At 41.8% G+C, this 27,560-nt stretch overlaps 1 protein-coding gene across 4 annotated transcripts in view; it reads right to left on the minus strand.

Moving 5' to 3' along the window:
* Nucleotides 1–27,560, minus strand: part of MAGI2 (membrane associated guanylate kinase, WW and PDZ domain containing 2) — an 825,111-nt gene that overhangs the window by 452,370 nt on the left and 345,181 nt on the right. Inside the window, exon 1 of one of the 4 annotated variants that reach the window (XM_038740979.1) lies at nt 26,216–26,412. The exons of the other annotated variants lie outside the window; for them this stretch is intronic. The gene's annotated coding sequence lies outside the window, so the exon portion shown is untranslated. Of the gene's footprint in view, nt 1–26,215; nt 26,413–27,560 lie in introns of those variants that run through there. 4 annotated transcript variants of the gene reach the window in all.

The following is a 27,560-nucleotide window of genomic DNA, read 5'->3' on the forward strand; positions in this document are numbered from 1 at the left end:
TAGGCATACTTAAGAGAAAATACTTTCAGAGCTGGAGAAGGTACAAAAGAGGAGGCTTTAAAATGATATAGGAGGTAAAATCATTTCAAATGTAAAGGTGTTTCTTAAGTACTTTCTTAATGTACTGCCATCTTCAGCCATTCACTTCCAATGGCTTCTGCCCCATTACTTTCGAACTGCTCATGTATCCCCTCTCCTAAAAAAAAAAATCCTCCCTTAACCTCCTTCCAGTTATCACCCCATCTCCCTCTTAACAATCACTCCACAGAAATTGCCCTCTCTAAGGCCACCAATGACCTCTTTCTTTCTAAATCCAACAGCTTCTACTCCATTTTAATCCTCCTCATCCTGTCAGCTGCCTTTGACACTGCAGACCACCCCCTTTTCTTTGAAACATTATCTAACCTTGTCTTTGCTGACACAGTGTTAAATACAAGATAAATCAAATCTGAAACAGCCCTTGTCCAATATGGGGCTCACAGCCTAAATGATGGGGAGGACAGGTTATTTTTCCTAACTTACATAGGGGGAAACTGAGGTACAGAACAAAGTCACACAACAGGCAATTTTCAGAGACGGAACTAGAACCCAGGCTTCCTGACTCCAGTCCCATTAGGACACAGTGTTTTTTAGTATGAGAACAGAATTAAAAGACTGGAACTCTTCAGTCTGGAATAGTGAGGGATAAGTGGGCATGTGATTAAACTTTACTACAATACAGAAGTGCTGTTCATCATGTCCCACAACTTCCAAATAAGGAAGTATCCATTGGAGCTTTAAGGTGGTAAGTTCAAAAGAATAAAAGGAAAGACTTCTGCTCCCACTGGGTAGTAAGCATATGGAATTTGTTGTCACTAGAAGATATACAGGCCAAAAACATCATTAGGTTCAAGAAGCCTTAATATGAATTCATGGATTCATTTTAAAGGAAATGTGGATGTGGATGAAAAAATGATGGATGTTTAGGGCATTTACGAACACTGGGATGATTGTTATACTGTACTCTTCCAAGTGCTTACTACAGTTCTTTGCACACAGTAAGTGCTCAATAAATACAATTGAATGAATGAATGATTATCAAACAGGGCAAACAATTGCCCAGTTCTTTTAAGACTCATATTGCCATAGTTGGAGACAGAGTACTTGGTACAGTACTTGGCACATAGAAAATACTTAGAATTATTATTATTAATATTATTATTATGATTATTATAACACAACCATTGATGTGATCCAGTAGTCACATATATATTATGTGACATATTTTTCTAATATATGTTTTCATCCAGTCAAATCTTCTTCTTTCCTTGGCCAATACCACCAGTTTCATAAAAACATGGAGCCCAAAACAGAAAAGAATGCTTCAGGGGTGTTCGCTCCAGAGTCTCAAAATTTCCTTCCTACTTACTGATGAGATTTTTCTGACATTGAAGGCAAAGATAATGTTTTTCTTCCCCTATAATGATTACATTTTCTTCATTAGAAATCTTGGCTACTTGTTTTCATTTATTTTTCCATTTTCCCAGGGCCTTTTTTGAAGTTCCTTCCCATTCCGAAGTTGTAATTAAAAATTGTCATTCCCCTTTGAATCTTACTTTTACCCCCCAAGGATGGTATGTATGATTTCTGCCTTCGTTGGCTTTGGACACCATACATTTAGTGCCATTTGCTAATATACTTATTACAATGTTCAATCCAATTTGCAAAGGAGAAATTAATATATTTGAATAACACAAAACAGTGATGCTTGTTTTGTTTTACAGATACCCCCCTCACAATTCAATACTTCTATTCATTAGGATTGGTGTGAAATTACTACTTCTGGAAATTTTACAAGATGCCCATATAGTGAAGGGCAAAAACCCTGCACAGATCTAATTTTTTGTCAAATAAAAGTTTTCCCCTTAGACAAAATGATAGCAATGCATTTCAGGCTATTTTATTTAAATGAAAGCCGCTTAAGAGGAAAATGATCTTAGTTATATATGCAGTTGTAAAGTCAGAGAAAAGACAGAGGAATTAAGTCACAAAAAGGTAGCGTTATCAATGATCTTACATTTAGGGATATCCCCATATTTCACTGTCTTCTCCCATTTCACCAGAAAGATCTGTTGGAAGCAGATACATGATTTCTTGAACACCAGGGCCCACTACTTTTTCCTGGAACACTATCTAATCTTAGTTTTTCTCACTCAGTCCTCTCCTGCTTCTCCTACTACTTCTCTGGTCAATCAGTCTTTGCTTCTTTCACTGCCTCTTCCTCTGCCTCCCACTCTCCAACTGGGTTTTGCTCAAGGTCCATTTCTGGGTATCCATCAATTCTCAATCTGCACAATTGCTTGAGAACCTCATCCACTGGCACCTCTATGCAGATGACTCTCAGTCTCTCTTTTTGCAATCACTTATTTTCTCTTGATCCCTGGGCATTGCCATAAGGTTATCCCACAGACACCTCAAGCTCAATATTTCTAAAACTGAACTCCTCTTCCATCCCGAATCCTCTCTTTCTCATCTTGACTACTGCTTGAGCCTACTTACTGTCCTCTCTGCCTCCAGTCTCCCCTTATCCTTATTTGACTCTGTTGTCCAGACTATTTTTCTAAAACATTGTTCTGCCACTCCTCCCCACTCCTCAAGATCCTCCAATGGTTGGCCATTCCTCTTAGAACCATGCAGAACTCCTGACCATTGAGTTTAAGGTACTCAATCAGCAATCTCTTCTCCCACACCACCTTAGCTCACTAAATTTGTTCCTCTCAAGGCAATCTGATCACTGTGCCTTGTACTCATCTTGCTTGCTGTCAACCTCTTGTTCACTTCATCTCTCTCAAGACTCCCTCAATTAACATTACTTCACATCTAGAAAGATCCTTATCCTGAGCAGGTCACTCTTCTACAACCGACTGAGTGACAGCACAGAGGCCTTCTTTGCAAGAAGGTGATTAGCTAGAGGACACATTTGATGTATAAGGATTCAGTAGTGTCACAAAAAGAGGAACTCTGATTTTGGTAGCTTCTCTTCCCTTCAGGACTGATTTCTGGTGCGTCAGAAGCACGAACTAGGTTGCTCTATATTAAATAGCCTCGGCTGATGTAGTTCTCATCCCCTGAACTGCCACTTTAAAACTGATTGGCTTTGAAGATTTGGGAGTTTGTAAACATCAATGACTCGCTGCTTCTTTTTAAACCACTGCTTCACTTGTTTTCCTTGCAAGATCCCTCTCTTAGTGTGTCCCTCCAGTATTAGCACTCAATAAATACAATTGAATGAATGAATGAATTTAGCTATAACTCAATCATTTTAAAGGCTTATCATGCTCCCCTTAAGATTTCTCAGAAGCCACACTGGAATCAGAGGCTAAATAATGAAGGGATGAATTTTAGAGTGCAACTAAAAGAGCTGCCAACCTTGACCAATCCCAAATGCCAAGTGTGAAGATTGCACGAGTCCAGAAGACAGGCTTCACTCCCACACACTGCCAGCTTGAGGAGAATTCACTGAGTTTTTTCATATTTGCATAGTGTTCCTCATCAGAACAGGATGCACACTTCCTGGTTACTGTGCTGCTATTGCCTGTCAGCCCCAGGATGAATTTATGCCTGGATCAGTCAGAGTGGCTCCCCTCACCCCAGCACTCTGTGCCAGAGAATGGCTAATGAGCTCAGAGAGACACTCACCAGTCCAGATGTGAATTTAAATTTCACACTAATGCCAGCTAGTGCTTCAACTGAAGTACTGCAGCCAGCCTGCTAGCCTGCCAGCACTCTCAAACTATTTTCGTCCTCGCCTTTAGTTTCTGTTGTTCTGGATGTATCATCATCTTGATTTTTGGGGGGGGGGTTCATGTTTGGGAGCATTTTGACAGGGCTTCCCAAAACTTTGAAGATTTCCCTATTTTTGAGGGGGAGTTTTCTTTTCTAATAAGCATTTGCCCAGTTGAATTAATTCTGTTTTTATCTTGAGAATCTATAGGAATAGATGTCTGGGCTGAAGGCTCTGGTCTCCTGAGGCTTGAAAGAGGCCACAGGAGATGTGGATCCCTTTGGACTGTAAACTCGCTGTGGGCAGAGAACATATCTACCAACTCTGTTATGTTGTACTCTCCCAAGCACTTAGTATAGTGTGCTGTTCCCAGTAAGCACTCAATAAATGCAATTAATTAATTGATTGTGTTTACCACTACTGAACCTGGTGACGGAGGAAATGGAGGCCTAGAGGGAAAAAGGGTCAAGATTCTTGTCAATCATCCTCCTCCCAATCTGCTCTTCCTACTTGCCCTACTGGCCCAACCCATAATTCAGGAGATTACAATTCTGGAAGCTTCCACAATGAGGAACAAACACTGCTTCTAATCAGAAATGATTTTTTTTTGTGTCTATTTCCCTCATTAGATTAGGACAGATACTGTTTACTAACTATCTCTATTACACTCTCCCAAGTACTTAGGACAGTGCTCTGCCCAGAGTAAGTGCTCAATGAATACTACAGATTAATGGGTTGACTGCGTGTGATGAATCACAAAAGCTGTGGGGGTTAAGAGGTCAAATGGGAAAAACTGAACTATCTCAATAAACATTGTCCAAAAGTTTGGGGACACTGAGGGAATTCTTTTTTAGGAAGTGTTTCGGAGGTGTAGGGAGAGGACAGAACGGGTCCAAACTAATGAGAGGAAACAAGTCAAAGACAATGCCTCAGAAGACATAAAGTTGAGTATACAAAGTGTCCATGGTGGTGGTGGTATCTCATTGTTGGGGGGGAGGAGGGGAGGAGGGGAGCAATGGGAAAATGCTTGACCAGAAATGGATTGCCAGAGGTAAAGGAGACCACTGATGACCCTTCCTGACATCAAGCTGGTACTGTATCAGAGTACAAGCTCCTTGTGGTCAGCGAGTGTGTCCCTTCTTTATTCTATACTTCCTAACGACTTTGTATAGTGAACCACATCAACTAGGAGCTCAACAAACACTACTACTACTACCAGGAAAGGAGGTACAAATGATGTCTCATGTTAGAATATGCTGAATATGATGCAGCATTTTCAACCTAATGTAATGACATCCTGGGTACCATTTCCTGGAAGAAATCAGACTTCATGGGACCCTAGAGTATTTCCATTTTTTGAGGGATCATGTCAAATAACCTCCCTCAAGCACTCAATACACAGTGTTCTGCACAGACTAAATGCTCAGGAAACACTACTGATTGATGGAGTGATTGATTTCTCGATGGTGGGGGGATGAATAACCTCCCACTTTACTTTCCCCACCCAGGTCAGTGTGAAATTTGAGTAGCTTCTAAGCATGGAACTTTGCAAAAGGACCCATGGTGGGAGAGGCTGAAAATGAATAACTGGACATAAACTATCCAATTGCTTCTAAATTGGTATAAGACAGAGGATTAGACTGTTAATAAATGGAAAGTCCGGTCTGACACTGAGTGACTGGTCACCCTACTCCAGGATGAGAAAACAATGATATAAAAGTATAAAAACATGTTAAACTACTTCTGGTGTTGGAAATGAATTCAGTTATGTCAATTAGTTGGTGTTTGTTCCAATATTTTCAGTCCATTGAGTTTAAACATAATTTGATTTATACATTCCAAATAATCAAGCTAAAAATTCAAAAAAAATATTTCCCCACATGTCTGATGCAATTTTAACGTTGCCTCTGTTGTAAAAAAAAGGAACAATGATGATCATAGTATGCTCAGGTTGCCTTTTGAGTTTATAATTACTGCCAACATTTTGACTTTTAGGCAAAGGCAATATCTGTAGTTTTTAAAAAAGGAGGCAAATATTCCCATTGTTTTGTAAAATGGCGATTAAGATTGTGAGATCCATGTGGGACATGGACTGTTTGCAACCTGACTAGCTTGTGTCTACCCCAGGGCTTAGTATAGTGCCTGGCACATAATAAGTACTTAGCAAATAATGTAAAACAAAACCCTTCCCAAGAAGGGGACAACTTTAGAATAAAAGGATAAAATATTTAAGGATCAATTGTACATTATTAATTGTCCTGCCATAACTATAATTAATTTTTAGAGACTGTGTATAAAGTTGGGGAGCTGGATAAATTACTGCTTAAGACTCTGTATCAACATTTTAAAGTTTTCCCCAATCATGATGGGGGAAATAATGCCCAGAGCATTTCTTAAAAGATTTTAGTTCATAGGAATTCCCATGGATTTTAGAGTGACAGAGGTTGATGGACAGAAAGATTTGCCATGATTCTTGTTTGGTAGAGGTTTATATAAATAGACACATGGGTGGGTGAAGATTATATCCTTCAAGAAATGGAGAGTGTCGAGTCCAGTCTCATATACTTAGAGTTGTGAAAGATCTGAAAAAACAGATAACTGTTTCAAATTCAGGGTCCATTTGGTGGCAGCTGAAAAATCATTTCTAAAAATCTTCCCACTGACCAATCTTTTGAATCATATTTCAACACACTAGTTACCCTTGATCCATTGACCGGTTCAAGTTGTCTGGTCTCAGAAATACCCTCAATCAACAAAATTCATATCCTGCTCCTAACAGTAGGGTCTCTTTAGAAGCAGCTCATCCTGGTAATTATGACTTCCTAGAAAAAGGTTGCTGCTCTCTTTGGTGTAACTAAAAATAGGAATGAATAAGAGGAAAGGAAGCAAGGGGGACAGAATGAATGGAGTTGTAGGTCTTTCTAATCGCAGTCCCTCAATTTTGTATTTTATTATCAAGCTGGTAACATCATGGAATGACTAAATGTAACACTGAATGGGGTATATGAATGTTTTGATGTTTTCTAATGAAAGCCTGGTGAAGCCAACAGCCTGAAGACTGTAACTATTTTTCTTTGCCATGTAGAAGAAACTTTGGCAATCCTAATACAACAACAAAGTTATCTCCAGCAAAATCGACAGAAAGATAATCTAGCTGCCTTCTGAGATCTCTTTCTTCTCCTGAAAGTTAATTACCAGCTTAGTACAAGGGCATACAACAGTGCACTGCATCTTGTGTGTATTCCATAAATACTACTATTACTGCTATTAACATATCTGCACAGACACCGAAATGATTGATACTATAGTCTGTTATGGCACAACTGAAAACAAGTGAACAGGTAATAATGAGGATAGTGGTATTTTTAAGTGCTTACTATGTGACAAGCAGGGGAAGATACAATAGAATCAGATTGACCATAGTCCCTGTACCATACATATAAGGCTAGCAGTCTAAGGGGGATGGAGAACAGAAATTTAATCCATTTTATGGATTTTTACACATGAAGAAGTTGAAGCATAGTGAAATTAAGTGCCTTGCTCAGGATTGCACTGCAGGCAAGTAAGTGGCTGAGTCAGGATTAAAATAAAAATAAAAATAAATGATAACATTTGTTAAGCACTTACTATGTGCAAAGCACTGTTCTAAGTGCTGGGAAGGATACAAGGTGATCGGGTTATCCCACATGGAGCTCACAGTCTTAATCCCCGTTTTACAGATGAGGTAACTGAGGCACAGAGAAGTTAAATGACTTGCCCAAAGTCACAGAGCTGACAATTGGCGGAGCTGGGATTAGAACCCAGATCTCCTGACTCCCAGTCCTATGTTCTTTCCCTTAGACCATGCTGCATCTCATTCCCAATAGTATTTAATGTATCTGTTACATAAGATCAAGTCACGCAATGTAATTACAACTTGGAGAGTGAAATTTGGAATTGCACACAATGTAGCCAGGGCAACGTTTGCTTTACCAGCATCAGCTTTACAGGGGTAGGGATGGGGATAGCTCAAATAGTCATTTCACTGACACTCGTGGTGCAGCTGGATCCTTTTCCTGCCCAATACTCTGGATCTACCTGCTTATTGTCTTGTCTTATGCCATTGAGTCGCCTCCGACCCATAGTGACACCATGGACATATCTCTCCCAGAATGCCCCACCTCCACCTGCAATCGTTCTGGTAGTGTATCCACAGAGTTTTCTTGGTAAAAATACAGAAGTGGTTTACTATTGCCTCCTTCCGTGCACTAAACCTGAGTCTCCGCTCTCAACTCTCTTCCAAGACGCTGTTGCCCAGCACAGGTGAATTTTGACATGTGGTCGATTCCCTTCCACTCGCTAGCCAGTGCCCAAGCTAGGAATGGAATGGATATGCCTCTGCTTGACTCTCCCTCCTTTACTTGAGACTGGTAGAGTACTGGAAACTCTCCAGGTGGGACTCTGAGAGAATTCATGCCTCCCTACTGCATTTTTAACCAAATCAACATCTCCTGAGGCAGTCATGTTGGAGTGCCAACTAGCTCCCTAATTCATTATGGCCAGACAGGCCCCCTGGGCACCTCAGAGTTGTGAGGTGGAATTTATTTTAAGGTATTTGTTAAGTGCTTACTATGTGCCAGACACTGTTCTAAGCGATGGGGTAGATACAAAATAATCAGGTTGGACACAGTGCATGTCCCATAGGGGGCTCACAGTCTTAATCTCCATTATACAGATAAGATAACTGGGACACAGAGAAGTGAAGTGACTTGTCCAGGGTCACACAGTAGACAAGTGGCAGAGCCGGGATTAGAACCCAGGTCTTTCTGACTCCTAGGTCCAAGCTCTATCCATTTGGTAATGTTGCTAGAGAGTAAACATTCCATTTGCCCCACAGTTTTCATATATTCACCCCTGCCTCAGCCCCACAGCACTTATGTACATATCCGTAATTTACTTAATGTCTGTCCCCTGTCTGTACTGTAATCTTGTTGTGGGCAGGTAATGTGTCTACCAACTCTGCTATACAGTACTCTCCTGAGCATTCAGTACAGCACTTTCCACAAAATAAGTGCTCAATACATATGATTCTCATCCACCCCAGTATTTCCCAGCAATAACTTGGGTGCCTGTCTGGCCCTACCTCTCTCCCCCAGCTGGGTACTGGGGGCTACAACCACCTAAAAAGGGAGGGGAGGACATGTGTGAAGTCGGGAGCAGGTGGGAAGAATGAGCTACTCAGGATCATTCCATAATGAAAATGAAAATATTCTTTCCACTCAAAAGAACTTTTACTTCTTGAGGATAAGAATAATTTAAAGCAGGGTCAGAAAAACAGGGCCTCGATAGCAAGTGCTTCATTAAGAGGATAAAATCCTGTAATATAGTGGAAGGTATTAGTGTCAAGGACAATTCTTGTTTGCACTACACAAGTGGATTTACTTGACTGAAATAGGGAGCCCTCTTGGATAATCAATCAAAAATCTACCTCTTTTGTGAAATTAACAATAAACATTACATTGAATGTGGAAATATAAATTTTAAATGATAGTGCCTGCAATGGATTGAAGAACAAAAAACAAAGCAACAGGACTTAAAATAGTCTTTGCAATTTGTCACATAGATGATGTTACATAATCATTTGTCTACACAATGGCAAACATACGTTTTCTAAGGGATTAGGGAGAAGCAGTTTCAGTGGGACTCACCATCATCTCTCTCAGGAGTTTGCTGTCCTGAGGAGAATTTTCCAGGCAAACTCCATGAGAGGTTCTCTGGGAATCTGATCTCCTCACCCTTCCATGCATTCTCTACAATGCTGTGTCAACCATTCCAGACGGGAAAAATGTTTGGAGCATGTTAATACTTAACCAATCCAGTTCAGGTGAAAAAAACAAAAAAAAATTGTGTTTAGATTGTCTTTTTTTATTTTTTAAGATGTCTTACAAATTCACCAGAGCAGACACAGTCTAGAATTCATTCATTCATTCAACCCCAGACTGAGCCCCCTCCTTCCTCTCCCCATCCCCCGCCTTACCTCCTTCCCCTCCCCACAGCACCTGTATATATATATATTTGTACAGATTTATTACTCTATTTTACTTGTACATATTTATTCTATTTTGTTAATATGTTTTGTTTTGTTGTCTGTCTCCTTCTTCTAGACTGTGAGCCCACTGTTTGGTAGGGACCGTCTCTATATGTTGCCAATTTGTACCTCCCAAGCGCTTAGTCCAGTGCTCTGCACACAGTAAGCACTCAATAAATACTATTGAATGAATGAATAAATGAATGAGGAAAAAGATGATTTTCCAAGGAGCAGTCATTAGGGAATGGGCAGGCAAAGAGCCAATATTACTAAATTCAGTTCATAGACTTAACACTGATGATTCAAGTGCTTGAGGGAAATTTAAAAGAACATTTCACTCAGTCCTCTGCCTCCAGGCAGATAAATATCTAAACTATACAAAACAGATGGGCAACTGTTCTCTTCTGAAATATCTCTCGGGTTGGAGAATCCATAGTCAACCTTTGTAGACTGTTCTAGTGTTTAATTACTCTTCCTGTAAGAGTACTCATAAGTACTCTTCTTACTGTAAGAAAGAAGTTCTTTCTTACATGTATTAAAACTCTATTCTGATGCAATATGAGCTCATGTTTTTCTAGTTAGTTCGATTTGGGTGTGAAGAGAAACAGGTTACCTTCTGGTGGGAAGGGGACGTTTCTACCAATTCTGCTCTACTGTACTCTCCAAGTGCTTATTACAGAGTTCTGCACACAGTAAGTGCTCAATTAATGCCATTGCTTAATTGAATGATTCTTCCTCACCACCTGACCTGAAAATGTATAATCTATGTTTTGGTGTTGCATAGAACAGCTGTTTATGGTAAAATTTAGGCTATTTTGAATTAAAACTATGTTGTATAAGTGCTAAGATTGAAATGTAGCCACAGAGTGGTTTTACATTGATTAAAAGGCAAGTTCAGTGTAGAGTTACTAGCCTTGATGGCCAAATAGTATTAATTTTGTTTTTAATTAGGAAAAGGCATATGGGGGCCTACCTAATGTCACAGTAGAGTTAATCTGGCCTTGATCATAAAAACTCTTCATTAACTCACAGCAAGTACCTATCCAGCCTCATGGGATAGGGTTTGGTAAGCAATTCTATGTCACCTTGTCCGGAGCCTAGGTGGTTTTGTAAACTTCAAACCTGTCCTCTTTCACACTGTATCATTCTAGAAACCTATTATCATCTTTGTTTCAGGCCACTACCTTCAGTTTATCCTTTTTAAAAGGCTGTGCTCCCAAATGGGCAATTTTCTCTTACGTAGGTCTGATCAGTGGGCATTAAAATCGGGAAGACTGTAGACCCTGTAAACACAGAAATGCTGTTCATCGAATAATAATAATAATGATGGAATTTGTTAAATGATTACTACTTGCCGACCACTGTTCTAAACGCTGAATTGCAAAACACTAGGATGGGAAGGCATCCAAGAAAAAGAGCATGAAAGTGGTGGGTTCGAAACAAACTCAAGGTAATTGTGAAGCAAATGGAACTTGTTTGCACAGGAAAATGTTGAAGCCAAAAATACCAGCAGGCTTGTGAAGGATTTAGATACATTCTTTGGAATAGAACTCCATTATGAGTCACTAGAGGGTAACATAGGGCTGTTGAGGAAAAGGTTTAAAGAAAATAAATGGTCCACTGGTTATCATGAGGATGGATTACCAAAGTACAACCATCAAATCAATCCTCCAACCATCTTGGTCTACTATTAGAACTAGTATAGTGTTTTGGGTGGCCCACTGGTTTGATCCAGGATTGGCAGTGCTCATTGTCTAATATTCTTAATGTCATACCCATTTCCTGCAAATACAACTCACTGGATAAGCCACCATTAAGTACCTGAATTACAATACTGTCATATTTACCTTCTGATTGAAAAACTGAGTTTCCAATAGATTTTGACCAATTTACATCTTGTCAATCTTGCCTCATTTTGTATTTGTATTGTTTGTTGAGAAGCATCATGACGTAGTAAGTATAGCACTGGCCTGGGAATCAGAAGGATCTGAGTTTTAACCCTGGCTTTTCCACTTATCTGCTGGGTGACCTTGGACAAATCACTTCACTTCTCTATGCCTTAGTTCCTTCATCTCTAAAATGGGGAGACTGTGAGCCCCATGTGGGACAGGGGCTGTGTCTAATCCAATTATCTTGTAACTACCCCAGTGCTTCGAACAGTGCCTGGCATACGGTAAGCGCCTAACAAGTTCCACAATTATTATTATTTGTTTTTTGTTCTTAAAAATCCTACTGAACATTTTTGGCTACTGAATTTTTAATGGTATTTTTTAAGTCCTTACTATGTGTCAAGCACTGTTCTAAGCTCTGGGGTCAATGCAAGGTAATCAGGTCAGACACAGGGCCTTTCCCACATGGGGCTCACAGCTGAGGAAACAAGCATGGAGAAGTTAAGTGACTTCTCCAAGGTCACACAGCAGGCAGGTGGCAGAAACAGGATTAGAATCCAGGTCCTCTGACTCCTAGGCCGGTGCTCTTTCTACTATGCCAGGCTGGTTCTCTGACTAATTTATTCTTCCACAACTAGAAGGCCATGCATATCATCCCAGAACCTGCCATCCTCCATCACGGCTCCCAGGATTTCACTTTCTGACTATGCACTGTAGACTGTGAGGATCTAAGCCATGGTGGAGTGGGCCCAGGGCCCCCTTATCCATAAGGCAGGTGAGCAAATCCGCTACTACTGTTACCTTCCCACCCAGACATCCAGGGCCCTCGACAGTCTCCTCTCCTGGACCAATATGTAGCCTCCCTTGAATCCCATACTGGCTCACGTCCAAGTCACTGAACACCCTGCATCCCAGCTTACCCTGCACCACCCCAGCAGGACAAGAGAAGCAGCCGCACCCTACCACTGCTTCCACAAAACTTCGGAAAGCTCATAATAATAATGGTAATAATTTGGGTGTTTGTTAAGCGCTTACTATGTACCAGGCATTTTAATGAGTGTTGGGGTAGATATAAGCTACTCAGGTTGGTCACAGTCCATGTCCCACATGGGGTTTATAGTCTTAATCTCCATTTTACAGATGAGGTAACAGGCACAGAGAAGTGAAGCGACTTGCCCAAGGTCACACAGCAGACAAGTGGTGGATCCGGGATTAGAACCCCTTCTGACTTCCAGGCCTGGGCTCTTATCCACTAGGTTGCTTCTGGTGGCTTTTGGTGTATCTACTCCAGTATATGGCTCCTAGTATGTACTTAATAAATACCATCTTTTTAAAATAGTTATTATTATTGCTAAGTGCAATTGACTGATTGAAGGATTAAAGCATGTGAAGAACTTTTCAAGGTCCTTGAGAACAAACAACAGAAGTAAAAGATTCAGAACCTGCCCTCGAAGAGTTTACAATCCAATTTAACATAATCTATAAATCAAGTGGGTATGCCCTCGATGCTCTCATCCACTGACAAAGAGAAAAAAGAACTGAGACAGTCTTTCTGGTCATTTTTGCTAAGGAAAAATGCCCTTAAGGTTCAGAGGTAATGCTTTCAATGGTGAGACTGTATTCATGAGTGTCTTTGAGAGAGATTCTCTTGCCCACTTTGTTTCTGAATAAAGTGACCTTTCCTGACCCCTTGCCATTCAGGTGAACGCTGTTCAGACATCAGTGGTTAAGAGGGGAAAGATACTTGCTACTGCCAGCAGGGGATGTGCTTGAGTTGTTTTCTGGAATCCCTGGCTAAACTAAAGGAGAATTGAATGTAATGAAAAGAGAAACAAGGGAAGTTGCAATAGAAAAACCAAATAGAATTGATTTTTTCAATGTTCCCTTTCATGGAGGACCAAGTATCATTCATAATTTTCCAAGAGCATTTTGGTACTCAAATTTACAGTTTTTCATGCAGCAAAGTAAAGAAATATCACTATCTGACAAAAATCACAGCAACAAGCTTCTAAGGGACCTAAGCCTAGGTACTAATTTAGAAATACTTGTCCTACTGCTAGAACAAATACGTTCTCATTTGGAAGAAAAGTGGCTTTTGCTTCTGGCGGCCATCATAACTACAGCTTCCACTCTGGCAGTGTCCTTTTAGAACTCCAGATGCAGAAAGTAGAGAAGTAGTCCAAACAAACTATTTTGGTTCCTTCCTTTGTTTCCTTCTGGTAGAGGACAATTTTCCAATCATCTTGGATAGATGCTCTGTGTTGATGAAACCACATTCTTCTCTGGTCTCAAGAGATTTTTCCATGCACTGGTTCTTCTGTTAAGAGTCACAAGAGGCTTCATTACCAGTAAGGGTGATTAGTCCTTAACTGTGCTAATGCTACGGTCACCCACAAAATAGCCAGTTATGTTCTAAACAGTCTTAAGACTCTGACGAAGGGTGGAGGGGAGGTTGGGCAATGGATGAAAGACTCTGCTTTAGGACAGAGGATAAAGCTTCAAACAGTGGACCTGGAGAGACCAGGCCCAGGAGAATATGGAATAAAGGGAGGAGGGCCAGAGAGAATCTAAGCTCTGGGGAGCCTGCTTTCCCTCCACTAGCTCTCCTCACCTTAGTCCCTCCTGAAGCACATGATATTCCTCCCTAAAGGACTCTTACATCAGCTTACTCAAGATAGGGGGAAAGCAGCAGGGAGCAGAAAGATATTTATTAAGGTCAGAATTTCCTGATGTGCCCAGGAGTTTTCGACAACCAGCTAACTAGTAATTTTGTTGGACTTGATTTGAATATTAAGAACTTGATTCCGATATAAATAATGATAATATATAAGTATGTAATAAATATAATGATAGAAATGGCCCCTTTGGAAAAGAAATTGGGAGTGGGATTAACAGAGTGCCTTTTCTGAAGAAAACAAACATGGAAGAAAACGGACACATTTGAAATGCCACCTCATGATCAAGCACTCAGATGCTGACTTCAACACAGAAACCATCCTGTTAGCCTCAGAAATCCACACTGGAAGAAAGAAATCCACTCCCTTGCCTGAGGAGCTCTGAGGTGCCACCTTGTAGCCTTCAATTACTCAGGTCTGGTTATGGCCCACTAACTGACTTTAGAAAGTTCCACTCTTAAAGGACAGTGGACTCAACTGAATGTGTCTACCAATTCTGTTAGATTGTCCTCTCCCAAGTGCTCTGTGCTCCAGAGACACTCAAGCATCATGACTGATTAACACTGCAGCGACTTGGGATCTGAGACCAGACTCTGCTGGACTTCACCATTTGATTTAGGAGATTTTCATTTTAAATCTCACCATGTCTGTTTATGCTTTGGCTTTCCTCATTTTGCAATTTTTGATACCACTTCCTCCTAAATTTCCAGACCTTGGTGCTATCCCCATTTGACGTTTAGAGGCAGCTTGGCCCAGTGGAAAGAGCTCGGGACTGGGTGGTAGGAGACCTGGTTTCTAATCCTGGCTCTAACGCATGGCTGTTGTGTGACCTTGGGCAAGGCACTTAGCTTCTCTGTGCCTCAGTTTCCTCATTTGTAAAATGGAGAGAACAAACCTGTTCTTCCCTCTGCTGTAGACTGATATTCTAACGTGGGACAGGAACTACATCTGACTTGACTGTACTGTACCTATTCCAATGCTTGTAAATGCTTAACAGATGCCACAATTATCATTATTGTATACTTTGGGGTGTAGCTTTGTTCTTTTTATGTTATTGTGGAACTTGTTTTGTGCACAAATTCTGTCTTTCTTGAATCAAGATTTACCATATTCACAAGAGAAAATGTTGATATCACTACCCTTTACTTCTCATGTTATTTATTTATATTTCTGATATTTTCATGATGTAGAACTCTTTTCAGGCCCAAGCATATTTTGAAATAATTCCCCTTCAAGACTTGAATGCCTGAAGAAATGATTAATGGACATCTAATGAACACTGGCAAACGTCAGAATCACTAGATTTCACTCTTTCAGATGTTGAAATTCAACTCGTGTAGCCAAGATAATGAAATTCACCATGTGTCTAAATTCACCATGTGTCTAATGGACTATTCATAAGCAAACAGAGCTTCGGAAGACAGGCATTTTGATCATACACACATCCCTAAAACTTGAAGAAGTTATAGTTTCGGGGCAGACTCATAATAAGCTGTTTAAGACTCAATTTAAAAATAACATTTTACAAATCTGTAAATTGATAGCTAATAAAAGATGATCTATTCATTCAATCTAGGCAATACATATGTCTGGATTATACTTCCTCTCCCCACTTCCCATAGAGGCAACAACAAATTTGCAATCTAAACACAGGAGTACTGTGAAGTAATTGAGAAGGAAAACTAATAGACAGAATTCTTTATGGGGAACTAGGATGCTTTTACCAAACTATCTTTGACCAATAGATTATTCCAGACAAATTAGTGTCTATTTTACTGTGAATGTCTTTGGTGAAGGAGATGTGGTGGTGTCACCAATTGGCTAGGTCAGTGGTTATCTCCAATGAAAATGGCTCCTGTAGCAATCAAAACCCAAATTTTGAGAATAGAAAGAACAAGGGCCTGGGAGTCAAGAAACCTGGGTTCGAATCCTGGCCCTACCTTTTGCCTGCTGTATGGCATTGACCTTTCCTAGGCCTCAGTTTCCTCATCTATAAAATGGGGATTAAAAGCTTGTTTTCCCTCTCCCTTAGACTGTAAGCTGCATGTGAGACAGGAACTGTGTCAAATCTGATTACCTTGTTTCTATAGCAGTGTTCAGCAGATACTAAAGAGTTAACAAAGACCGCAGTTATTCATTCTTATAATGACCTGTTTAGTTTATCTGCAATCATGCAATAACCCTTGATGTCTCTTATTGCCCAAGCACTTAGTACAGTGCTCAATAAATATCATTTATTTATTGATTAATTATTGAGCAATTCCTTACCATCACATTTCTGGGATAATTACATCTGATTCTTTCTTTTCCACATATGTTTAGGTCATTTCAAATCACTATATTACCTCAACGTTGGTGTCCAAATTTGGCTGGGATAGTCTAATGCCTTACTTGGACTATACATATTTTTTTTGCCTAGTTATTCCTACACTTGCTGGGTAATAAACTGATTGTTTACAGACCCTACAGACCCTTAAAATGTCTCAAGGAAACAATATTCCACTAAGGTGTGAATGGATGGCTTTGAAGGAAATGAGGCAGACTCTAATGAAATGGGAATTTGTCTACATATCAATAAGATAATGATGTATTTAGAAAATGTGCATCACCAGAGAGCTCTTTCAATAAACCTCAATTCAAGCAGTCAATAGTTTTAAAAGAACGCTTATGAGCACCCACGTTGGAAAATTTCTTTCAGATGAGTTTTGAACGCTGAGTTGGACGGCCAGGGCTTTTCAAGTGATAATAGGAAACAAATGTTGGGGTCCGAGTATGTAATTGCTAAATGTCCTAACCCCCGGTACGTCAAGGTTGTTAGTTGAGTAAATGGAAGCCTCCTCCTGACTAAATGATGAAAAAAATAAAGTATACTGTATTATCTGGAAACAAGAGATTTGTTGCACGTATACAACCACACTATTTTGGAGTATGTGTATACCCATGCTACTGTGATAATGTATACACTACTATCCTATTGTGGGAGCATATATGCAACCAAACTGTTTTGTGAATATGTATAGATAATAATAATAATAATGGCATTTATTAAGCACTTACTATGGGCCAAGCACTGTTCTAAGCGCTGGAGCACTGATCCTTGCTATTGTGGAAGAATGGTGATGCCCATGTTATTGTGGTACTTTTAAACCACGCCTTCTATTGTGACAGCTGACATGCCATCATTTCTACTGAGGGAAATATATTTTGTTTCATTTCACCAAAAATGTATATGGGAATGTGTGAGATAACCTAAGTGGTTTTCAAATCATTTGAAATTTGCTTAAAGACTTAAGGATCTTGGTTACTGTATATGCAACAAGCTATCCTTTGTTTCGAGAATGAGATCTGATCCACAGGCTTCAGGTGTGCCTGAAAAGACAGATGCAACTAGAAGCAGCAAGGCCTAGTGGAAAGAGTACAGCACTGGGAGTCAGGAGACACGGGTTCTACTACTGGTTCGATTGTTTGCCTTCCGTGACCATAGACAAGTCACTTAACTTCTCTCTAGCTACATTTTCTCATCTGTAAAATGCGAATACCTGAGTTCCTTCCCTCTTAGACTTTGAGCCTCATGTGGAACAGAAACTGTGCCGATCTGATTGTAGTTATCCCAGTGCTTAGCACATAGGAAGTGCTTAACAAGCCCACTCTTATTGTGATGATGGATAGGTGACATCTATTCAACATTGTGTGCATGAAGAGAATGTGCTTTGCTACACTAATGTATTTGTCCTATACAGGGCCTGTCTCTGTTTTTGAGCCTGTCTCTTGTCAGTCTAGTCTTCTCAAAGTCTTTAGCAAACCCTCTTGTCTCCAAGAGCCCTCCATTATATCCTATCAGCTTAAGCAATACTGTGTCTCAAAGGTAACTGTTCTACCTTCCATGCTTGCATATGGTACTTTCAGTTCACCATACAGAAGATGGGTGGGTGTCTTGATTAAATCCCTACTCTTTTCATGTATCACCCAGAGAAACAGTGTACTCAGTACTTGTCAGCTGATTCTGCTTTCAGGACATGGTCACAGCAGACCTTAGTAGATTCCACAATTGTGCCAATTCCTCTTATTCCCAGATCGACGTACCAGATACCTGAGATAAAATGAAGTGTTGAGCTTGGACTTCATTTGATAGTCCAATTATTTTTAATCTCCCCAATATTAATTTTTTAATGCTGAAATTATAAATTACATAGTGTGGACAACCACTTGGCAAAAGTCTCTGAAATGCTATTTAAGTCAAATTGAACACCCTGGTAAAAGCAGTAAACTTGTCAATTGCCCTTAATATGAACCAAAGAACTAGGAAATTAGGCAAAGTCTTCTTGGCCCATGGACTAGTCCCAGCAGCCTATTGTTCCCCTCCTCTAACTTTTCCTCCACAAGGACAACCTTACTGACCTGAAGCCCAGGCTATTGCAAGCCTCACTCAAAGGCTTGCCAGTGTGAGAATTTTCCTGGCCAAATGCAGAGGACTAGGCCAGCTCCGAGGCTCTGGAATTAATAGTGAAACAAAACACATGCACCTCTTTCAACCAGTTACCTTACCTGGAGGTTAGTGGCTAAATATATCCAATACAAACACATAGGGCATGGAACTTTTCTACCAACTCTCTTCTATTGTACTCCCCAAGTGCTTAGACCATGGCTCTGGACACAATAGACACTCGATAAATATCACTGATTCATAAAGAGATGAATCTATACATGACTAGTATGATGGAGGGATAGATTAGGGAAGGCCGGAAGGCCTCGCAGAAGAAGTGTCTTTCCAGAAGGGCTTGGAAAGAGCAAAGGGGCCATTTCAGACAGAATCCAACTCCAGACAGGTGGAAATTAACTTTCCTTTCTTACTCACAACAAGAAGGCCCAGATTCTATTCCACTATTATTATTGTTATGTAAAAATAATAATAACTGTATTTGCTAATCACTTACTATGTGCCAAGCACTATGCTAAATGTTGGGGTAGATACAAGATAATCAGGTCCCACATGGGGCTCACGGTCTAAGGAGGAGGAGAAGAGGTATTGAATCCTCCTTTTGTAGATGAGGGCCCTCATTTTGCAGATGAGGGAAATGAGGCACAGAGAAGTTAAGTGACTTGCCCAAGATTGTGACAAGCAGAAAAGCGGCAGAGCTGGTATTAGAACCCCGGTTCTCTGACTCCCAAGCCCATTCTCTTTCCACTAGGCCACACTGCTTCCCATTCTAGTGACTGGCTCCAAAGAGTACACGTGAATTCACCCACAGACAAGCTTGTAATGCTTCTAACAGGAGGGCCAGATTGAGGGTGTATGAGAAGAAACTGGTTTGGCAGTGTGGCCTAATGCATAGAGCACAAGCCTTGGAGTTAGAAGGACCTGGGTTCTAATCCTGGCTCTGCCACTTAGTGGCTGTGACCATAGGCAAGTCACTTTACTCCTCTGTGCCTCAGTTACCTCATCTGTAAAATGGGGATTAAGACTCAGCCTCCTTATGGCATTGGGACTATTTCCAACATGATTTGCTTCTATCCATCCCAGCACTTAGTACATTGCCTGGCAAATAATAATCATTTAGCAAATACCACAATTATTATTACTACTTTTATTATTTGGTCTGTTGACTGGGGAGCAGAAAAGTCAGGCTCTCTGCCTGCAGGAAAATTGCTTTTCCCAGGGTCAGGAAAACCAACAGGTGGCTGTGAACTGCAATCCAGTAGTGATGTATGAGCTTCTGGCCCAGTGAACACCTCTCCAGCAAGCCCGGGCCCAGCAGGTTGCTGGATCTTCTACTCCTGACAGGCCAAAGACTCATGGATAGTTTGTGCACATTTCCTTTAGCGATCTATTGGAGTGAGGCACATTAAGAAGGTTTGACCCACTTGGCCACATTCTGAGAATACACTGGAACAGAATTCATGAGCCCAATAAATCCTTAATTAATCATGAGGATCTGGCTGCAAATCAAATAAGACTAAGGTAGAAAGTCTAAAAGAAATTTGACAAGTCTTCCAATTTCCTCTCTGTTAGGCAGATAAGGGGGTTCAGAGGCTTGGAGCTCTCTGACTAGGGCAAAGAAGAGTAGTGGAGAGAGTTTGGGGAGGGAGAGTTGTATTGGAAGATGCAAGTGGGGGAAAAGCATATTTTTTTTTTCAGGAAAAGAGAATCTGTGGGCAGAGGAGGAGTCTTCTGGACTCAATTTCAACCATTTTCCTAAACAAAGCTTCCACAACTGTGCTTATAATATCTCTGCTGCTGAATTCGGTGGTCTTAAAATGGTGGTAGGGGATTGAGAACATGTGCTTGAAGAGGCAGAAGAAGACCTTAGCATCCCTCTGTCCCAGCAGGCTGTGACTTCATCAAACTGTGCAGTTTCTAAGGAACAACAAGTGGGTGTTGGCAGAGAGGGGGACAGAGGAGTAGGGATGCATCTTTCAGGGACAGTGAAGGAGAGTGGCTGGCAGGCTCCCAATAACATTAATTAAATTGAGCCAAATTCATAGACTCAAACTCAGTATTGCCAGATCTTCTCTTAGACCTTAGGCCTTGATATTTTCCCTCCTCTAGACTGTGAGCTCTCTGTGGGCAGAAATGTGTCTGTTTGTTGCTATACTGTACTCTCCCAAATGCTTAGCTCAGTGCTTTGCACACAGTAAGCACTCAATTATTATGAGTGAATGGTTTGCTTTGCTAGGGACTGTACAAGCTGGCCAAGGGATAGAAGGGATTGGCCAAGGGGTAGAAGGAAAGAGCAGAGAAAGACTCCTTTCCTGATCAAATCCTGCCATTAGGATCATTCCTATGACCAAAGCAATGGCCCCAGGCTCCATGCTCAAAGGGCCCCATCCTTCCAGAAAGCACCTAGACCAATCATTCAATCATATATATGGAACACTTACTGTGTGCAGAGCACGGTAGTAAGAACTTGGGAGAGTACAACACAACAATACAGACACACTCCCTACCCACAACAAGCTTACAATCTAGAAGGGGAAGCAGACATTAATACAAATAAATAAATCATGGATATATCCCATAAGTACTGGGGAGTTTCAGTGATTTCAGGGTCTCTAACTAGGGGCAGTGATTACAGGGAAGAACTAATGTGATTCTACTTTGTAAGCTATGCCACCCTCTTCTCCTCCCCCAACTGACAGCCCCAGTTGACTTACCAGAGCCCTGTACCCCTGTAGGAATGATCCTGCTTGATACCCTATTTCACTGATATTCTTCATATAAATGACCTTGCTCCTATTAGATGTCAACTCTCCAAACAGAGCCAGGAAGTGCGGTGAAAGCTGGAAACCATTGAAAATCAAATATAATTCAAGAACAGAGGAAACAGGAGGGCCGCAGGTTACGGTAGGTAGGGGAGAGGAGCTGTCTTCCAATTTCTTTTTGTAGTATAATAAAAACCAGAACTCAGAGAGTTTAACAAGCTTGTCAATACAAGGAAAGTTGGGCTTTTTCCTCCACAAATTTACTTTCCAAAGTCCCAAAGAGCCACGTTGCCCAATCTGTTTCTATGGATTTTACTGGAGACGGTCTTTCTGATCATGATCCTTTGATGTGAGTGGGGAATATGTCAATTGACTAATTAGTTCCAAGATTTTTTATCAACACTGGAAACATTTTGAAACATTACTTTATACATTCTACCCATGCAGGTAACTTTCTGTCATATTCACCATCTAGGATACCTACAGGATGTTGCTGAAATCTTGGTTACTGTATGATCATTGTGGTATTTGTTAAGTGCTTACTATGTGCCCATCACTGTCCTAAGCACTGGGTTAGAGTAAAGATGATCTGGAGGGACACAGTCCCTGTCCCACATGGGGCTCACAGTTTAAGTGTGGGAGAATGGTATTTAGCCCCATTTTAGAGATGTGGAAACTGAACACAGAAAAGTTATGTGACTTGCCCAAGGTCACACAGTTCCATTGACCTAAGCAGAGAGAATTAAAACCTGTGAAATTGCTTATAGATCAAAGTCATGTCACATTCAGAGAAAACTTAAAAAGGAAATTCAGTGAGGTTGACTACAGATGGTGATTGAGAAAATGGGAAGCTACTGCTCATTTATTGATTCTATTAGGTAGAAGCCAGGTAATTAATACCATAAATATTTCTCTTTGAATATAAAATTGTGCCTTCAAGAATATACAGTATTTTTAGAGGAGAAAACCACTGTTAGAGACGGTGATTGATAGAATGGGAACCTACTGCCCATTTATTGATTCCATTAGGTAGAAGCCAGGTAATTAGTATCATAAATATTTCTCTTTAAATATAAAATTGTGCCTTCAAGAATAGTCAGTATTTTTAGAGGAGAACACCATTGTCAGAAACACAGTCACTTGGTCATTGTAGATTCTGATTCACCTCTATTGCATTTTTTTTTCATTTCAGGTTAAAAAAAGAATCCCTTACAGCACATACAGACAACATCGTATCTTTGTTTACCACCTACAAATTTCTTGGCAAATGGTGTTCTTTAAAGTGACACATGGCATATTAAAAAAAATATCTTTTCATTCCTCCTAGACAAACACATTTTCTCTGATGCACTTGCAGCCCTGCGAAACTTTTCTGAACTTTTCTTGTTCCTTTAAACAAATGCCCCATACCCAGATACAGCTGTTTCTAATTGTCAGGCTTATTTCCATACCATGTTTACTGGAATTGATAAATACCACCCTTTGCTTTTCTTCCCAAAGTGCACCTCACAGATATGGACTATTTTATCCACACATCTGGAATTTCGCTATTTTAATTCACTTTAGGTTCATATCTTAGACAGACACTGTTATTCCTCTGATTGGTTTAGTAAAGGCATGTCAGCCATATCATCTCTTTGTTTTACACTGCTACAATTTACTTATGTCAATTTTCCCAAAACACACTACTGTATTTACCAGTCAGAATCATCTCCATTTATTAAATGAGTAACTGGATCTACCTGCAAGGTTAAAGTTGTATGGCAGTCGTTCTTTTAAGGAGGAGGAGTTTCATGATCTGAAACACATTTGCCTCTGCAAAATGATTTCACATTCATAGTCTTGTGACCAGATCTCATAATACTTCTGCTTCAAGAAGCATGACCTTTTGGGGACATAAATAGTACCCACTGAAATATCTATATAGTTTATTTCTAGAATGAAGGGTTTTCTTTTGAAATGATTGCATTTCTACCTGCCATTTATTAGGGTGCAGAAATCAGTACATTGTCTTGGCTAAATGATTTTTCTTAGGAATTGAAGAGGGCCCCAAAGAATGATGTGAATGGATTATGTATCCACAACCTGTCCATAATTGGAGGGTTCCTTCTTATTCCAGGATTCTGGCCACTGGCAATAGCAGCCAGGACTGGACTACCTGATCTACCTCCTGATGAAAAGAAAAGAGACATTTCCATCCTGAGCCCCTGCCCATGTCTCTCCATGTCACAAGGCTGATGAGAAGAGATACACCCTCACCCGCCCCTCAATGACATATGCACACTTCCTCTCCACCCCCATTCTCCCTAACACACACACACACACACACACACATGCACAACCCCCCACTGCCCCAACACATGTACAAACACAACCCACTGATACACAAGCACAAACCTGGATGCACAACCATGCACACAAACACAAAAAACCCATACACATCACACTGCTAAAAAACATATGCCCTGCTTCTTCTGGCCGGAGCATTAATGAACTGAAGGTGAAATAAAGCACCTAGCTGAGCTGTGTTGGAGCAGCTGATAGCCCCCATCCCCTCCTCCACCTCCCCTCACCATGCTTTCCGTAATAAATGCCCTAAAAGAAGCACATGTGTACAATGAAAAAGGCTTTCTCCCGGGCAGAAGGGCACCCAACTCCAAAAAGAAAAGGTCTGCTCTCTTTAACCCTTTAGACTACATATAGCAGTGCGAGTCCACCTGCCAGTTTCCCCTGAGCGCTGATCCTTCTCTTTTGGGTGGAAGCAGTGTGCGACGAAGCACACCCATTTGCTACAACGATACACAATAAAAAATACAGCCCTGGCTCCTGTCAGAGACAATGGCATTTGCCCTTCCGTATTTCACACTGAGCGTGGAGGGGAGGGACGGCTTTTCGCTAGCCAGATCGAGGAGCTTCGGTGAGCCTGGATTGGAGGTGAAAAGCCTTCCCACCCACCCATCCACCCAACCATCCATCCAAGCCGGGCTGGAGCATTCCCTCGGCCTGGAAGCCGCTCCTAATCAGCTGCCAGTTTCACTCCACACAGAGATTGGGAAAAAAAAAAAATCACAATCCCGCAGAAATGCACGGCCAGTCCGAGACTGTGTTCTGAAAGGGACGGAAAGGGAGCTGTGGAGCCATTTTTCACGAGGTGCACGCGAGCTTGTCAGCGCCGAGCTGCCAGTGCGCTGCTCCAGCGCATCTTAATTTGGCCCGAGGGGACCAAAGCCAGTCCCTGCTTCCTAGAACGGATCCCGTGGAGCGCCCTTTCCAAATCGGGTTTATTCATCGCCGGGGCTCTCCTGGCGTGGGTCGACAGGTTTGGGCGAGGCGGGGATCTGAATCCCATTCCGAACTAAAAACCCCTTTCCTCCTTTGGAGATCCTGCCAATCCACTCGTCTTCTGCTCAACGCCAGCCAGCCCCTCCCTGCCTGGTCCTTTTCTTTTCTTCCTTTCCCCTCCTCTTAATCCTTCTTTTTCATCCTCTTTCTCACTGTTCTCCTCACTATGGTCATGTGTTAAGTCCTTATTATGTGCCAAGCACTGTACTAAGCGCTGGGGGGTAAGGACAAGGTAATCAGGTCGGATCCCGTCCCTGTCCCACATTCTCCTCCTTCTCCTCCCTGCTTCTTGGCTACCGCTTCCCGGCAGATCTCCAGCACCGAGCCTGTCAGTTGCCGGCCGGCACACAATGGGGAATTCCTCTCCACTCCCTGCTCGCCCTCGGGGCAAAGCCAATGCCTCCGGAGGAAAAAGGCGTCCGAGACAATGTGTCTGCACCCCCGGAACATCGAGGGATCGGTCCCCTAAAACCCTGCACCTCGTCCTAGGAGGTGTCACCTCATTTCTTTGCCCTGGGACACGAACCTAGGATTTCCTCCCCCAGAGGTCCGGCGGCACAAATGAATTTCCCCGCCGAGGTGTCCAGGGCTGGAAAAAGGTGCCCGGGGGCGGGGAATTCTTTCATTTATTCCATCTACTGAGCGCACAGCACTGGACGAAGCGCTGGGGAGAGGAAGACATAACAATAGCCAGACCCAGTCCCTGCCCTCAACGAGCCACCGGTCGTGAGGGGACGGATACCTGCCCCCTGGGCGTTGCAGTTTGGAGGTTGCCATCCCAAACTTGGGACATCTGGCCCCAGCACTGTCCGCATCGCAGCCTAGGAGAGGGGCGGCAGGGCCCCTCAACTTCTCCCCATTCTCCGGGCATCCCTGGAAAAGCCAGCTCAGCATCCATCCCCGGCTTTGTGTGGACCCGGGCATCCAGTTGTCCATTCGCCCCCCTCCTTTGGGGAGACAGAACCTGACCTCTCTCGCCCTCCCACCTGACCACTGTCCAGCCTTGGAAAAAATATCCCACGACCCCCAGGAACCTGAACAGGAGACCCAGAGGGGCTCGGGTCAAGTTTAGGCTCCCATCTGATGGAATATGACACCGCCTTTCGTGGCTGGCGGGGCGGAGGGGGAGGGAGGTTATCGAGAATAAAAATAGGGAAAAAAAATTGCACACACCCACATCTCCTTTTAAAATTGCCTCGCCTTAGGTTGTGGGTTCCTAACCCACCCGGCCCCAGGCAAACCAAGGAAAAGGCAAACAGAGACAGAATCCCAAGCCCACCTTTCCATGGTCCTCAGCCGGTGTGTCTCCTCCTGACAGTCAGCAAAACCACCTGTACTGATCCAATCCACCTTGAGAAAAAAAAAAGAATAATAATCTTCCCTGTTCCAAGAAGTCTCTGCTGGGCTTGGATTTTTCAGCAGGGCTGTCTGTAATTTTCTGTTTTAGCCAGATCCGGGGATACAAAACTACTGCAGCCGACGGCTTTTGTTTTCCCTTCTCTCAAAGATGAAGCAAGCAGCACTCCTCCTGTCTCTTCCTCTCCCCCTCACCGCCTCTCTCCCTTTCCCTCCCTCAGTCCCTCCCTGTCTCTCACACATATACTCTCTCTTCCTTTCCTCTCTCCCTCCCTACCTCAAACACTTTCTTCCTCTCCCGTTTCCCACCCCCACCAGTAACCTTAACTCCCGTTCTTTTTCAATAGGAATCATTCTCTTCAAGAGGACATGAGCAGTACCTACATTCCGGGTCTCTTACTTTTGAATGGGGAGGGTGGTGGGGAGAGAAAGAGAGAGAATAATTCTAGGTGAAAACCTGACCATTCTGTTAAAAAGCCAGCGAGATGGATTGAGTGTGATCATTAAACACATACATACACAGGAACACATGCACACCTTTACATTACAAAAGCAGGAACAGGAATCCTACTCTGCAGAGAGGGCACATATTCATTTGTGCTTTTATATTTGCCTTTAGAAAAACAAACAAATCTAATTTATCCTCTGTAATGAGAGGTAGTTAAACTTTTTAAATGTAAATAATAATATGGTTTGGTTTCAGAACCACCCAGCTGAACTAGTTTTTTGAACCTATAGGTATAGCCACCTCTTTCTTCGGATATTTACGATCGAAACCATAGCAGTATTCATACTGCCTCTCCAATATCTCTATCCTAATTTCCAAAGTTAAGATTAAGCCTGAAATGACACCTAGGAAGCAATATGGTAAAATGTAGATGGACTGCTGTGGCTGGGTGATTTTGGAAAGTCATTTACCCTCTCTGAGCCTATGCTTCTTCCTCCCATAGAGGGAATTAATTACAGTCACATTCCAAGTTACCTAGGAGGCATGTTGGAAGGATGAATGAGGTAATCTGCATGAAAGCACTTTGAATTATCAGTGGGAAGAGTCCTCTTTAAATTCAAGGATTATTATTATCATTATTATATGCTAGACTTTTATTTATCATATTTGTTAAGTGCTCACTATGGGCCAGGCATTGTACTAAGTGCTGGGATAGATACAGGCTAATAGGGTTGGGCTGTAGAGATCTGCACTTTGTTTTTTTAAAGATAGTGAGATTTTTGTCAGTTGTTTGAGTGTCACCAATACGACTAATACATGA

The sequence above is a fragment of the Tachyglossus aculeatus genome, assembly GCF_015852505.1.
Source record: "Tachyglossus aculeatus isolate mTacAcu1 chromosome 12 unlocalized genomic scaffold, mTacAcu1.pri SUPER_6_unloc_1, whole genome shotgun sequence".
NCBI classification, from domain to species: domain Eukaryota; kingdom Metazoa; phylum Chordata; class Mammalia; order Monotremata; family Tachyglossidae; genus Tachyglossus; species Tachyglossus aculeatus.